This window comes from Adiantum capillus-veneris, chromosome 29, assembly GCF_014529385.1.
Source record: "Adiantum capillus-veneris isolate H3 chromosome 29, ASM1452938v2, whole genome shotgun sequence".
NCBI lineage: Eukaryota > Viridiplantae > Streptophyta > Polypodiopsida > Polypodiales > Pteridaceae > Adiantum > Adiantum capillus-veneris.
Window position 1 is genome coordinate 121,518,851 of NC_140959.1, and position 16,120 is coordinate 121,534,970.

The window sequence follows — 16,120 nt, forward strand, 5'->3', positions numbered from 1 at the left end:
TATGAGTAGAGAACCGCAAAATGATTGGAGCCCATAGAGCAGCAACTTGTCTCCCTCTCCCTCTATGTGTGTGTGTGTGTGTGTGATGCCTCTCTTGCTTCATTTCGCTAGGGACAGGGCATCTCAAGATGGTCAGGCTTGAACGTAGCTCCTTCTCCTTCAGCTTTAGTAAAGCTTCATTTCTCTAGAGGTAGGCGTTGAAGAAGATGATGCTCTGCATATGCTAGTGTGTACAAGTGTGTACATAGCTAGAGGCAGGTGCTGAAGAAGCTTTTGCTAACCATCTACAAGTGTTTGCATAGTTGCCAACCATCTATGTGTGTGTGTGTGTGTGTGTGTGTGTGTGTGTGTGTGATGCCTCTCTTGCTTCATTTCGCTAGAGACAGGGCATCTCAAGATAGTCAGGCTTGAACGTAGCTCCTTCTCCTTCAGCTTTAGTAAAGCTTCATTTCTCTAGAGGCAGGCGTTGAAGAAGATGATGCTCTTCATCTGCTACTGTGTACAAGTGTGTACATAGCTAGAGGCAGGTGCTGAAGAAGCTTTTTCTAACCATCTACAAGTGTTTTCATAGTTGCCAACCATCTAGAAGTGTGTGCACAGCAGTACAATGCAATCCTATAAATAGGACCCATTACACATTCTACGGGGTTAGTTGGTTAGTGGGTTAGTTAGTTGGTTGCAGAGAGGGAGAGTGGATAAACCAACTAGGATAGTTAGTTGATTAGTTGGTTAGTGGGTTAGTTAGTTGTCATGTACTATTGTTAGCCTCTGTACTTATCTCTAAAGTTCTTGTATTAATCCTGGGAACCTTTTCAGCTTGGAGCCATTTGTACTTTAATGCTTAGCTTGTACTTTCTGTATTATGCATACTAATCTAAATATACATTATCAGTTCCAGTGTTTCAGTCTTCAGTCTTTCCAATTCAGTACTCTTTTCAGTTCAATACTCTGTCTTAGTTCAGGTCTCTGTTCCAATCCAGTACTTCGATTCTAGTTGTCTGGTCTGATATGCACCATCTGAATTCTCTGAACTTACAACTAGCTTTGAAATCCAACACTCGAATAGCTACGTAAAGAGACCAGCTCATTCCATTTTGGCGATCATAGTGGCTAGAGTTGAACTGTTCATTGACCAGCGAACTTTCTCCCCATTGGTGTTCTAAAATGTAGTCATGCCACCCAGAGTAACGCGTGGCCGAAAGTTAGCGAGACCAAGTTTTGTGGCGAAGCAGAGCGGATCAGTACCGTTATTAAAGAATCGGAGCAAGGCTCTGACACAATTAAATAGCGTGGGAATGAAACTGACGCTCCTCTCGAGCATGGTACTGTTGAAGAGGCAAGGGGCTCTCAGTATTCCAATCATTTCAGGAGACGACAGGCTGAACGTGAGCAGTGCCGAACTAGGTCTCAAGGGTCTAGGTCCGCAAATAAGCACACCAAAAGTAAGGGAACTCATAGCAGAACAGAGAAGAAACCAGTAACAGATAGTGGTACTAATACTGAGTCTGAGACTTAGAAATATGGTCACTGGGAAGCTGATACTCAGTACTCATCTTCTGTTAAGTCGTTTGAATTTTCTGCGTTGCCTCCTCCCGCCTCAGCGCTTGCAAAAGAGGTTGATTGGTTCTTTCTATAATCCATAAGTCCGAGGCCATAAGTGTCGCGAGAAAAGAGATTTGATTTCTGGATAGAAGAGAAATCGGCCGTGCTCTGATACCATTGTAACAAATTGGACACCCCAAGTCACGATTCTATCGTGACATAGTAGAGATTCACTTCAAAACACTTCACAAACTTAACAGTCGACACGACCCGGCATAGTTCCGTGCCAAGAGAGATAGGCCCCAAAGATTGGTGCCCCTTTCGGTCTTTCTTTTATATTAATCTTTGACCAAAGCACAACTACCCGTGGGTGCTCGCTCTAGACTTTGCGTCCAGATGCTCTGAGAAGTGAGCCCCCTTGGGTCACTTATAAAGATTACAAAAGGATGCCAAAAGCAGAGCCCCCAAAAGCAATAAATCAAAAGCAATCAACTCCAAACGCATCTTTGGCTAAAATCTTCCATCAAAACCAGTCAGCACCAATTACGAAAATCCGTACAGCGAGGCCATGTCAGCACCAGCGTAAAACGTAGGAAATGCGTACGCTGCCAAGTTAGCCATTTCAACGCTTTTTCCAAGCGTCCATATTGTCTGCCAATGCATATTGCAGGAGTCTGTATAGGCAGCCACGTCATCACTCTATTGTCCATGTTGCACTGCCCAACATCAATTTCTGAGAGTCGTGTTGTCATGCAACCTCCAGTTGTCAGTGCTACAGATACCGGCAGCTCTCGCGTGACCACAAAACGTTCATCGACTAAATGTTTTGATATAATGGATAACTATGCCTCGTGTGACCATGCCCTTATATGCTAAGCGAATAAGAAATGCATTGAAAGCTGACTCATCTCTACAAGAAAATCGAGATAAGATGCAGCATCATGAGGAATGTATTTGCAGAAGAGGGTGCTTGGCACCCAACATATATGATATATTGAGTGTATAATAAAATAAGTTTTGAATCTTGAGGTTGTAAACTACATTCAACAGTAGACAAACTTTGTACAATCCTCTTGACACTGAAATTGGTTCCGCACTCAGACAATATATTAACAGCAATATGCCCTGCGATATAGAATGTTAAGTCGTTGTTGGCAATAATTGCACTCGGCCTATTCGGCATACTATGGGCTGCCATATGGAGTTTCTACCTCGACCGCCCGCTACACAAAAGACCTTTGAGAAGATGTGAATAGATTTTCACTACGCGCCCTAGAGAGCTTTCCTCCAAGGGAAAATGTCACGTGCACATCTAACCCTATGTGCATGTGAACACGCTACTTCAGGTCTAGGGTTCAGATCAGCTTAGGAATGTTTTGGCACCTTTGTGAGCCTATGCACAGGTCGTGCATGTCCAGGCACTTAGAGTAGTTGCATATCCTCTGGTTGCACACAGCATGATCATCAGCATGACAGCCAGTACCCATCATGAGCATTTTACAGTGCACAGAACCCATTTTTTCTATTTTATCCATTTTTCACTTATTATTAATAAGTGACTTTGTTGGGGAACTGGGTAGGGCAAATTTGCTAAGTTCTATAAAAGAAACCTAGCCCTAGAACTTTCTAGTAGAAGAGGCAACAGAAGTTCCATCAACTTACAGTGCACCTTCTCAACAAGACTAGCAGGAGGCCTAGCGTTTCCAATCAACAGCAGAACAAGATATCGTTTTGGCTACAATTTCAACCTAGCATTTTCAGCAGTACCAAATCAGACGTGGCGTTAGCAGATAGCAGATCAAGACCAATTTTTTGTTACAGAGTCCCTTGCGTTTTCTAAATTGCAGACCTTGCTAGCATTTTGCAATTTTTCGGGGTCAGATCAACCCCTAGCATTAGCATTTTCAGTTTTCAACACTTAGACCTCGCAGAATCAGCCCCTAGCCATGCAAATCTCACCTAACCACAACAGATCCTTGCCGAAATGTCAGATCAGCCAGCATTATCAGATTCAGCCCGTTGTCCACGGATTTCAACATCTATATTTCAGTGCATCATCGTCGCCGTCCTCGACAGAGTGTCAGTATTCAGCAGAAAATCAGCTTTTTCAGATTTCAGCCCATCCTCATCGTCGTCGTCATTGTCGTCGACATCGCCGGCAAGTCCATTGCATCTAGACCAATGTACCATATTGGTGCAATCAACAACATAGACCTTTCTCGCCATAGAGAGGAGGGCCCTTGGAGGAGTGTTTGAGAACCGTCTCGTGTCGTATTCTTCTCTCTCTCTCTCTCTCTCTCTCTCTCTCTCTCTCTCTCTCTCAGTCTCAGCACCGTCATTCACAGTGTCATTCACTTTGTTTGTGATCATTTACACTCTCTCACTAAAGGAACCAAAGGCTCTCCCTTCCGTAAGTAAAAGGAACCCTTGAGCCATAGTAACACGGAACGGGGGGTAATCGTACCGAAACGGCTTCTGTGCGTCGAAACGATGTCGGGAACGGAAAAGCATTCCGGATCATCCAAAACGGACAGAACGGACATCCGGAACGGCATGGCGGAATGGGCAACAAAATCAAAAAAGTAGAGAGAGAGAGAGAGAGAGAGAGAGAGAGAGAGAGAGAGAGGTGGCAGTTGGGGGAGATTTCAAACCTATCAAGACTAAGACAAGGGAGGGGCATGGGGTTCTTTTTTCTTTACAAGCTATCAATATGGCTCAAGCGAAATGGGAAACCATCAATATGGCTAAAGCCTCAAGGCTCAAGCGCCATCAATATGGCACAAATTACAAGCTTCATTGGGGGGGAAGGTGGGTATCCTTCCCATCCTCTCCTAGGTAATCCAAACCCTCAAGCTCTCAAGAGTCAAAAACAGCCCCCCTCCCCATGGCATATTTTAGGTTCATCGTTCCGGCCCCCGTTCCCGTTCCGTTGTCCCCCCCCCCTTCCCCTTTCGAGAGCGTTCCGGAGGCCCCCGTTCCCGTTCCCTATTCTTGTTCCATGTAACTATGCCATGAGCACAGTTTGGAGCACTCATCTTGAGCAAAGTTCAACATTCACTTCTGCTGCACCTTACAGTGGTATCAGAGCTTTGGAAATGTTCTGTATCACTCAAGGAAAGAACCACATAAAATTTTTTGCTTGTTGTGGTGGCACGTAACCCAAGTCCACTTGGATGTGTTGATTCCTAATCGTGTTTTCAGAGTGACAGGTAATCGAAGAAAGAAGGATAGCCTTGGAGCGTGAGCGTGAGCGTGAGCAAGCGTGCTTGGCGGCCGAAGAAAGAAAGGCATCTATTGAGCTTGAGCATGAGCAAGCACGCGAAGCCCAATGCATAGGGGTCGAAGACAAACGAGCGGCCTTGGAATTAGAACGTGAGGCGGAGAGAGACCAATGAATGCAAGAGTTGGTCCTACAGGTACTCACCTCGAAGTCCGAGCCAATCAAAGAATCATCAAGTAGCACAAGTCGAGAAGTGGATACTAACAGCCCCGTCACTGAGAAGTTGATGTTCAATAAGTATGACGGCAAGATGGATGCTACTATTATTCACTCTTGGTTGCATCAATTTAATGCTTACTTTGCAATAACTAAGATAACAAGAAATAGCAAGGTTTTGACGGCAGCCATGTACCTTGCCGAGGATGCCATCAATTGGTATCACACATGGCAAGAGGCACAGTTGACCGCGCACCTAGAGGAATCTGAAGAATGCGTGCCCCTTTCTTTCAATTGGGGCAACTTCCAAGACAAGCTCAAGGTGCGGTTTATGTCACCTCAGTACCTAGCACAATTGAAAGATGATTGCCATGGTCTCAAGCAAAATGGTATGCCCGTTATGTCTTTCTCTAATCGTGTTTTGCAGCTCGACACCCAATTACGCAAATGGGATGATGAGCGCAAAGAGGCATTCCTTTATGGATTGGACGAGTATATCAAGTTTGGTGTTGAAGTACTCAACCCAATAGATCTCAACAAGGCGGTAGTGATTGCTCTCGCACAGGAGATGAAGCACAATAAAGGAAAGCCTAAGGAGAACAAGTTGTTGGAATTAGGGTTGCAGAGAAACACACACAGCTTGGAGAAGACGAAGGAAGCTCAAGGCACACAATAAAGAGTGTATTACTTAGTGTGCAATGGAAAGATAGATAGCCCTAGAGTGATGGGCGTATGTACAATGCACGGGGGAAAAAACCTCCTAAAGAGGGAAAAAATGCCCCAGCGGTCCTAGTGTGTTCACACACATCACTACCACATGTATATGGTAACAAATCCCCCCTGGAGTGATGCGGTGAACGAGAGCTCGTACATGAGTAAAGAGAAGTGCCATGCCCTAAGGACATGATCAGTCCACAAAGGGGAGTAAGCACAAAGCTATGCGGAAAGCTACAAGCTTCTCATGAGACAATGCCTTTGTGAAAAGATCTGCAAGGTTGTCCTTTGTTGGCACATAAGCCAAGCTGATCTCTCTTGCTGAGAGCCTCTCCCGGACATAGTGGTAATGCACCTCAATGTGCTTTGTGCGAGCATGAAAAACTGGGTTCCTCGCAACTGCTAATGCGCTCTGACTGTCAGTGTAGATAGTGTTGGCAGTGTCCTGTCCAACACCCAAATTAGCCATAAGGCGTCTGAGCCATACACATTCAACCGTAGCTGTGAAGACTACCCTGTACTCAACCTCACAACTCGAAGTGGCCACAATAGGTTGCTTCTTGATCAACCCTGATATACATGAACTGCCAAGCATGAAACAAAAACCACTTGTGGACACTCGCGTGTCAAAAAAACCAACCCAATCTGAGTCCGAAAAAGCATGTAAGTCTGGCGGCAATGACCCCCCTTGGGATAAAACAAGCCAAGATGTAAAGTGCCACTAAGGTAGCAGAAAATCCTCTTGAGAGCCTGCCAATGCTTAGACCCTCGTCTATGCATAAATCTGCTGACCTGTGAGACTGCAAACTGAATATCCGGCCTTGTGTTGCATACATAAATGAGGCAGCCAACAGCAGTTTGGTAAAGAGTGACATCAGCAGGATCGCCAGCATCATGTAGACTCAACTTCAAACCTGTTTCCATGGGAGTGGCAATAGGTTTGCAGTCCTCAAGTCCAAACTTACATAGCAATGTCTCTATGTAACTTTTCTGACACAAGGCAATACCACCATCACACTGCTTAAACTGTATACCCAAGTAATGATGCAACAGCCCCAAATCTTTCATCTTGAAAGTAGCATTCAAATCAGCCTTAAATTCAGCAATATGTCTCTCATTTGGTCCAGTGATCAACAAATCATCGACATAAAGAACCACAATGAGAAGTACATCACCCTCACGCTTTACATACAATGTGCTTTCTGTTGGACTGTTACGAAAGCCTTGTTTAACCAAATGAGTGTAAGCTTTCTCATACCAAGCACGAGGATATTGCTTCAACCCATACAAAGCCTTCTTACATTTTCACACTTTGTCCTCTTGTCCTTTTATAAGACCTATTTAGGAATTTTGGGAATTATTCAAGTCCCATTTCTTATAACGCTATTAAAAAACTTAGTATTTTTGTGTAGTTTGAGCTATCATCTATTCACGGTTACACTCTATGTTTCATATACCCCTTAACACATATCTATAGGGATATGTGTATTTATATACATACTTATATGCATCAACTACAATGACATCAAAAGAATGAGGGAAGCATGGCACTACCTCAATTTGCATTATACTACATTATTCATGTAGAAAAAGTTCTTTGAATCAGTAGTTCAGATTCGAGACATTAACGTTAAAGAATTGGCTATATCAACACTCATAAAAAGAATCTACAATAATCAAAAACAAATTTTAGAATTGAAGGGACCTCAAAGTAGTGTGGTGTTTAGAAACACCAAGATAAAAAATAAAATCCAATTCACATATTTGCATGGATCCAAGTATTGTACAACTCATCTGAGGAAACGATACTATGTCAAGAGGCTCAATGACTATAAATACATCATTAAACTTTGCGTTTTCTCATGTATTGCTCCAATATGTACAAGGTTTCTCTATCACAAGCTGCTTCATTTACCAACATATTGCAAGTATACTCTCGTTTGTCCCTTGCATAGATCCAACCAAGTAACCATGCAGTGATTGTTCTCTCCAAAAAACTTTCAAGCTCTTCATTTGATTGATTCCACATTTTTGGAAAAATCAAGTAAGTTTCGGGCATATTCCACATTACACTGTAAAGGGCCTCGTCAAAAATTAAGGTATTATTTCCATCTAGATCATGAAAAATTCTCCATGCTACATCCAAGTTCTTGTGGTATACAAATCGATATCCAATTAGAAGATCTGTCTTCTGGCATGCTGCCTATCCTACTATGACATTAAATTTTTGATGGTGTTGTGGAAAGCATAACTCAAGAATACGACGAGTCCTTTGCAATCTATTAGTGCTCCAAATCCACACCTCAAACCATTGCATGCAAAAATCAAGGAAAGTGAATGCATCTTTGCGAATAAAATGCCACATATTTGTACTCTCTTCAACGAGATGCATATGTTTTCCCCAATCTGGGCATACATCACCATGTTGCATTTCAATGGTCTTAAGTAAAACACCATTGAGTTCAATAATTAGTACTCTTCTTTGTTTCCGTATAGTATCTGAGGGTGGTGGAATCAATTTCCTTCTAGGCCTATGAGTCCTCAATGACATGTGCCACCTCAATAGTAAATGCTTTGTACATTTGAAATCAAATTTATATGCTTCAGAATCTCCTGTTCCAAAAAAAAGGCATGATGGTCAATGGAAGAGATATTATTTTCAATTAACACACTGTGCACCAACATTATTTATTTTATCCATGATATATATAGACTTAAACCTTGAGAAGACAACAAAAGAAAATATTTTTCTTCAATACACAGAAGAAATCTTGTACAAAGAGCTCCAACCACAAAGATAAAAGAGAGACTTCTTTTCCAAGGCTGAATAACATCTAGTTGATAAAATATAAAAGTGTACATATTTGGTTCATGTTCAAATAATTGGACCCAACACATTGTTTTGGCCGCAATACTAGAGCCCAACACATTGTTTTGGTCAAAATCTTCTTAACACATTTCCACCACTCTAGATGTATGTGAACATTCCAGGTGATTGAGTCAACGTGCTCGCCAAGCCCTTGTTGGTTGTTTTCTTCCACCTGCAATAACAAATATGCTAGATTAGATAAAAATTTGATTTTAATTTATATATTTTTTGATAAATCTAAAGTGAGTCCTACCCATTAGCTTAAGTAGGCCTTTTGTAGCTTTGATATGTATGCTTTTGCTGCAACTCCGCTAATGAAATGACCACGACCATACCCCAAGCTAGTAGCATAAGCAATAGCATGTTGATCACTCAAATTTTTTGTTTTGTGAGACAATTTTAACAAGTTCAGCTGGTTTGAAGATAATAGTGGTACACCAAACTTGGATGCCAACATAGCTAGATCCTTGCTTCAGGAGTTTACTACTTTCTTGCCTCTACTTTCTTGAACATAACTTAACTTGTTATTGCACAATGGTAGCTGTGAAGATGCACAAGATGAGCTTTCCACTTCAACTGAATTGTTGTCAAGTTCTTCCCTTAGAACTTGGACATTGAACATGCCCCATTCTTCCATAATGTCTTGAAACTTTGTAAATAGTTCATGAACCTCTATGATTGGAGATTGTCCTAGCCGATTGAGTGAAATAACAGATCGAATGTCATCTGTATTATTTAGATTTAAAAGGTATGGTAGAAGCTCATTGCAAAGAAGATAGTCAGGCCTCCCTTGAAAACTTTCAGGATATAAGCAGTTCTCATTTGGGTTAATACATCCCTTGAAAGGGCTATCATCAATGAGCAATGTATTCTTTGTACTGCATAAATTCCTGCACTGATACCAAACCCTCAACAAAGGCTTAAACATAGCCTCAACATTAGGCTTATCCGGTCTATACACTTTTCGAAGATTATGGATGTAGCAATCTTCTTGTCCCCATACCATAAAGAAATGATATTTTTTATGTGCATGCTTTTCAAGAATGTTCACATAAGTGCAAACATTCTTTTGTAGCATGGTGGACCAAATACCAACATGAAAGTACTGACATATCTCATCCAAAAATTCAAAACAACCCGGGCGAACAACAATTGTGGTGTGACCAAGGTCAATTTTGACACATTCTGTACATGGATGCCTCTCGTCTTCTTTGCTAAGTAAAACTCCATTAAAATCAAGAATGAGTGCATGTTTCTTCATGTTGATTGCATGAGCAATATTTTCTGCATACGATACAAAAGAATGATAACAATTTAAGTTTTTGCACTTATAAATATCAAAACAAGGGACCATATATTTGCAGCACACAATTGTAAATTGCACACGTTTATTTACGTCTCATACTCCCATACTCATCTATAATGATGTCTCCTAAAAGTGATTGCATTTCTCTATTGATGTGGGAAGATTGAAAGAGTAGTTTATCTCCATCTCTCTCAAAAGAATATAAGCTTCCAAGTGGCCTACGTTTTTGTGCATCAGGACGTAGCTCCTCAACGTTGATGTCTACTTGTGGCACACTGGATCCTTGATTTTGAATGTCAATTTCACCTGCAAAGACAACATAATATAATTTTGTATTATCTTCCAAAAAGGGCCATATCTATACTAATCATATTGGACAAATAAGTACCTTTGTTTTTCTCACCAACTTCAATCCCTTGCTCCCTTTCTTGAATGCTCTGGACTTTGTTTGTATTTGGTGTCGCTTTTCCTATCCCTTTGTCAGTTTTTTCTTGCAAGAGTCGCTTGGAGCTCTTCATTGGCTTCACCCTTCTTCTCACTACCCTCTGCATCCTCATCTCTTTGAGGCATGTTGTTAGTGTCGTGTGAAGGTTTTGGAGAATTTTGCACAACAAAATCACTTTGATGCTCTACAACCACCATCTCCTCTTCACTATTCCTAATGTCACTTTCATGAATTTGGGTCTCTCCAATTGTAGGTACCATGTTCTCGCTCTCTTTAGTCATGTCATTTGAAGTTTTTTGAGAGGTTTGTTCTACAAGATCACTTTTGTGCTCTACAAGATCACCTTTATGAAACTCGGCCTCTCCAACAATGGTGGGTAGCACTTGTGCTGCTTGAGATATGTTATCTCCGTCTTCTATTTTGTTGTCTTCATCTGAAAGATGAAAAAAGACAAATTTTTACCTATTTAGAAAATAGTCTAGTGGATTTTCAATAACCATAGAATCCATTTCATTTCCATCATCTACCCCAAACGTTTTATGCTAGAAAGGCTCCATTTAGCACATTAACACAGAAATGCTAACCATAATGATACCTAAAGCACATTTGAAAGTGAGGCTTAATCTTAAGCTCCAGCCTAAGGCTTAAGTCTCAAAGTTTAGGCTTTTGTTTCAAGCCTAAAACTTAAGTCTCAAAATTTATGCTTATGTTTGAAGTTTAAAATGTAAGTCCTAAGCCCTTTTTAGTCTTCATCATTCACTATGTGAAAACCTGTCGAGATTGATTTTTAAGTTTGAAATCTGTTTGAGAACTTGTTTGGTGATCCTGTTTGGAATTTTTTTGAAATGGATGGTATGAGAGAAAGAATAGAGTCATAGCAGAGATTGCAAGAGCCATGATGAATGAGATGAATATGCCATTAACATATTGGGCTGAAGCAGTTCATACAGCAGTACACATTATGAATCGAACACCAACAGCTGCCATTCATGAAATTTCACCTTATGAGAGACTTTATGGGATCAAGCCAACAGTTTCCTACATGAAAGTTTTTGGATGTGTTTGCTATGTTCATGTGCCAAATGAAGCAAGAAAGAAGATGGAGCCAAAGGCAGTGAAGTGTATATTCTTGGGCTACCCAGTTGAAAAGAAAGGTTACAAGTGCTATGATCCTACGACAAGACAAGTTTATGTTAGTAGAGATGTCAGATTTTGTGAGCATGAACCATGGTATAAACCAAAGCCAGTGATGATAGAAGATGAGTATGAAGAGCAAGAGAATGTGCGTCATGTTGTTGATAAGCCAGGACCATCAACAAGAACTATTTCAGGACCACATATGGCAGAGGAGAGTATAGGAAGTGTCAACCCATGGAGCGGTCGTTTGCGAGATAAGAAGCAAGACGAGAAAGGCAAGAAGAAAGTGGTTGAAGAGAGTTCTGGAGATGAAAGCCTCAATGAAGATCATGATTTACCACATTTGAGGACACCTGACAGTAAGCATATTGAGAAATATGTACCCCCATATGCAAGAGTTGAAGAGAAGAGTGCACCACAGTTGAGAAGATAAGAGAGGGTGCGTTATCCAGTTGATAGATTGACATACAACGGTTACATGCGTACACATTATGCATACATGGTTTCACGTGTGCAACATAAAGAGCCTACATGTTTTCAAGAGGCAATTGGAAAATCAGAATGGAAGTCAGCTATGGATGATGAGATGGATGCTCTTGTGAAGAATGACACTTGGGATTTGGTTTGCTTGCCAAGTGGAAAGAAAGCAATTGGTTCAAAATGGGTATACAAAGTCAAGTGCAAGTCAGATGGTAGTGTGGAAAGATACAAAGCGAGGCTTGTTGCTAAAGGTTATGCACAAACAAAAGGTCTTGATTATGATGAGACATTTAGTCCAGTTGCAAAGATGACAACAGTCAGATTGGTGATAGCAATGGCAAGTATGTTCGGTTGGAAGTTATGGCAAATGGATGTGGATAATGCATTCTTGAATGGTGACTTGGAAGAAGAAGTTTATATGATACAGCCAGAGGGTTATCAACATCCAGAGTTTCCATATTATGTGTGTAAGTTGAAGAAAGCATTGTATGGTTTGAAGCAAGCATCTAGAGCTTGGTGTGAAAAGATAACCAGATTCTTGAAGAAGATTGGATTTAAACAATCTACTGCTGACCACTCATTATTTTTGAAGCATGTTGATGGAGAGATCGTCGTTATTGTTATCTATGTTGATGACTTGATTCTCACTGGAAGTCATGCTGAGCAAATTTTGCATGTCAAGAAGAGTTTGTTGAGAGAATTCAACATGAAGGACCTTGGTGAGTTGAGATATTTCTTGGGAATTGAAATTGTCAATACTTTATCAGGAATTTGGATGATACAAAGACAATACGCGTTGGATATGCTTGAGAAGTATGGAATGACAGCGTGCAAACCGGTTGATACACCTCTTGATCAAAATGTGAAGTTGTTTGATGATGGACGTTACATTGAGGATGTCACTATGTATCGCAAGATCGTTGGAAGCCTTATTTACTTGACAATAACAAGGCCAAATTTGAGTTATGCAGTGGGTGTTGTGAGTCAGTTCATACAAAATCCATGTAAAAGTCATCTTGATGCAGTGAGACAGATTATGAGATATGTGAAAGCCACTGTCAGTTATGGAATGTTTTATGAAAAGAATGGGAAGCTTTGTCTTTATGGTTACACAGATGCAGATTGGGCAGGAGATTTTATGGATAGAAGATCTACAAGTGGTTATGCATTTTCCATTGGCAATGGCATGATAAGTTGGAGTAGCAAGAAGCAATCAACTGTAGCATTATCAAGTACAGAAGCTGAATATCGTGGAGCAGCTTTGGCAGCATGTGAAGAGTCATGGTTGAGAGTGCTTATGGTAGAATTTGGTTTTGACTATCTTGACAGTGTCATTATATATTGTGACAATATTAGCAGCATCATGTTGGCAAAGAATCCAGTCTACCATGCTCTCACTGAACACATTGAGGTACATTATCACTTCATTAGAGAAAAAGTTTTGGCAGGTGAGATTGATTTGGTGTATGTGAAGACAAATGATCAAGTTGCGGATATATTCACAAAAGCTCTTGGAAAGGAGAAGTTTTGCTACTTTCGTGAAGCATTGGGAATCCATCATATGCAAGCTCACTCTGAGCTTGAGGGGGAGTGTTAAAGAATATGATGTTAAAGAATATGTCCATTGTGCTATGGGCGGCCGGACACTGACTATACTATGTTGTAAATATACTTTGGATAATAGTTCAAGAAAAGAGAAGAAGACAAGAGCAGCTCGTTGAATGGCTGCTGCAGGGTAACGATTGTGTGTGTGTGTCTCGATGTGTGTTGGTGTGTGTGTGTAGTCTTCTTTCCTACCTTCTCCATCACCTGCGCACTCTACAAAAGACCCAATCATTTAGGATTTAATTAAGAGGCTTAGTTAGATCATGGCTTTAATTAATGCGTATTTTATTTTAGTACTTGTTGGAGGTCCTTCTAGGCCAAATCTTACCTATTGAAAGTCCACAACTTTTTGTATTAACTCAATTTATTTTATTGGGAGTATCAGCTTCGATTAACTCTCTACTTATTATGGCTTATGTCCTTGTGAGTTGACGATTGTTATGTGTTGATTTGTAGTGTTACTTCCATGTTTAAAAATGAGGATGCCTATTTAGATGGTCTATTTGGTGGAAACTTTGTACTTATTGCAAGGCCACAACTTTTGTATTAACTCAATTCATTAGCTGAGAGTATTCAATTTCAATTGACTCTCAACTTGTTATAGCTTATGTCCTTATGAGCAGTCAATTATTATGTGCTGATTTGTGATGTTTATTTGTAGGTTCAAAAATGAGGACAACTATTTTTTGGTGGGCTATCAAAATAGGTGTGTTTTTTTTTTAAACGCCATTTAATGGCTCTAAGCACGGATGTGTATGTGGCTATAAACGTGGCTATGCAAGCAAGTATCAAGGACACACAACAAGAATACTAATCACTACCGTCGAGGATGAAGAAAGGAGGTTGAGAGCTTTCTCTTGCCTCGGCATGGAGGAGAAATCCACGAAGAGTAGGGCACGCATGGCTTCTCACGCAGTAACGATTGTAATTTCACTTTTTGGACCATACTAATTTTTTAAAAATTTGGGCCCTATAAATATCAAAGTGAGTTGTTAGAGTCTTTTATAAGTTTGTGAGTTCTCTCTCTCTCTCACGTCTCCTCCTCCCTACTATAACCTCCCACCATGGAAACCAACTATCAGGAAACCAACAATGTCCCAGACAACTTGGCCAACATCAGGACTTGAGTAGTTCTTTGATAGTCTTGGTCCACTCCCACATGCTCAGAGGTCAACGCTACCAAACATCGAGCAACTACAATATCTGAACAAAGAGACAAAGCACTTGCGAACCGAGAGCGAGCGCCAAAAGAGCAAACAAACTTTGATCGGACTCAACAAGATATTCACAGGGTGAGAGAGCAAGAATTTTACAAAGAGGAAGATAAGTATTTGATCGCAAAAGCAAATAAGACTTACAAGATTCTCCAAGAGCAACGATATCCACACGACAAGATTGCTGAGGTCTTAAGCACAGAGGTCAGTACAAAGTAGTAGAGACGTTGGGATCAGAGGACTAACACAGATTCACAACTACTCACTGATAAGCAGGTGGTCGATCTCATAGAGAAGGTTTCTAATAGCACGATTTAAGAAATCTATGAGAAGTACTTGAGCAATGAAAGGAGGATGGAAGATGAACGATGGAGGGCAAGGATGGAAGAGGTAAGCCACCTTGCAAGAGAGAGAGAAAAAGAAAACTTAGAGAGTAGAATAGGAAAGGGATAAGAAGGCCACACAAAAGATCCCCAAGAAGCCACCCCATAAGAGTCCAAAGAAGGCCAAACAATCCTCAGCTAAAGCAGTAGCTAAAAGTAGTCATGCACCAAAAGGGAAGACGATGAAGAAGAGAAAGAATCCTCCACAAACTGCAGAGGAGTCCAACCAGTGTGATGAGAGACGCAAGAAGTACCACAACGATAATGCCCCTTGGGCTTGCACTACCCAACCTCCACCACCACCACCATCTCTCAAGAAGAAGCATCGCTAGAGACCTGGCACATGTGCATTGCGTGAAATACCCAAGTACTAGAAGAGTACACAGCTTATCATCCCTAAGGCCCCATTTTACCAACTCATGAAAGAAATTATGGATGAGTACTCAGACACTATAACAAGGGTGGAAGCAACGGGACTAGGTGCGTTGCAACAAGCAGTGGAGGACATCACTGTATCCCTCTTTCAAGACACCGTTTTGGAAATGGCCCAAGCTAAGCGTGTGACTATTAAGCCCTTAGATATGAACTCAGCACTTTGCCTACGTGGTGATGATTGCTTTTGTAAAACCTAGATAAGAAAGCCGTTGTAACTTCTCAAGCGGCATCTTTGTCAGCTTTATCATGTAACTGTTTTGAAAATGAAATTATCAAATTTTAAGCTTGTGTTGATTATGGATTTGAATGTGGTTACTTGGGTCAATTTCTCTAATCAATCTGATCATGCCGCTCACAGGGTCTGTGTGAGCTAGAAATTAGAAATATGGGTTGACGTGGTACCCATCTTGAGCCCCACAGGCCATATGAACCCCGTCACCGTACACATGGCAAGATAACAAGACGTTTTGTGGCCCTATGTGCCATGGAGCGACTTTTGGAAGTTTGACCTGGGTCAAACTACCAAAAGCCACTTCATGGCACACGTGGCCATG

The 16,120-nt window shown here is 41.1% G+C and overlaps 1 pseudogene; it reads left to right on the forward strand.

Moving 5' to 3' along the window:
- Nucleotides 1–15,129: 15,129 nt before the first annotated feature.
- LOC147419864 (uncharacterized) lies at nucleotides 15,130–15,763 on the forward strand (annotated as a pseudogene).
- Nucleotides 15,764–16,120: the final 357 nt, after the last annotated feature.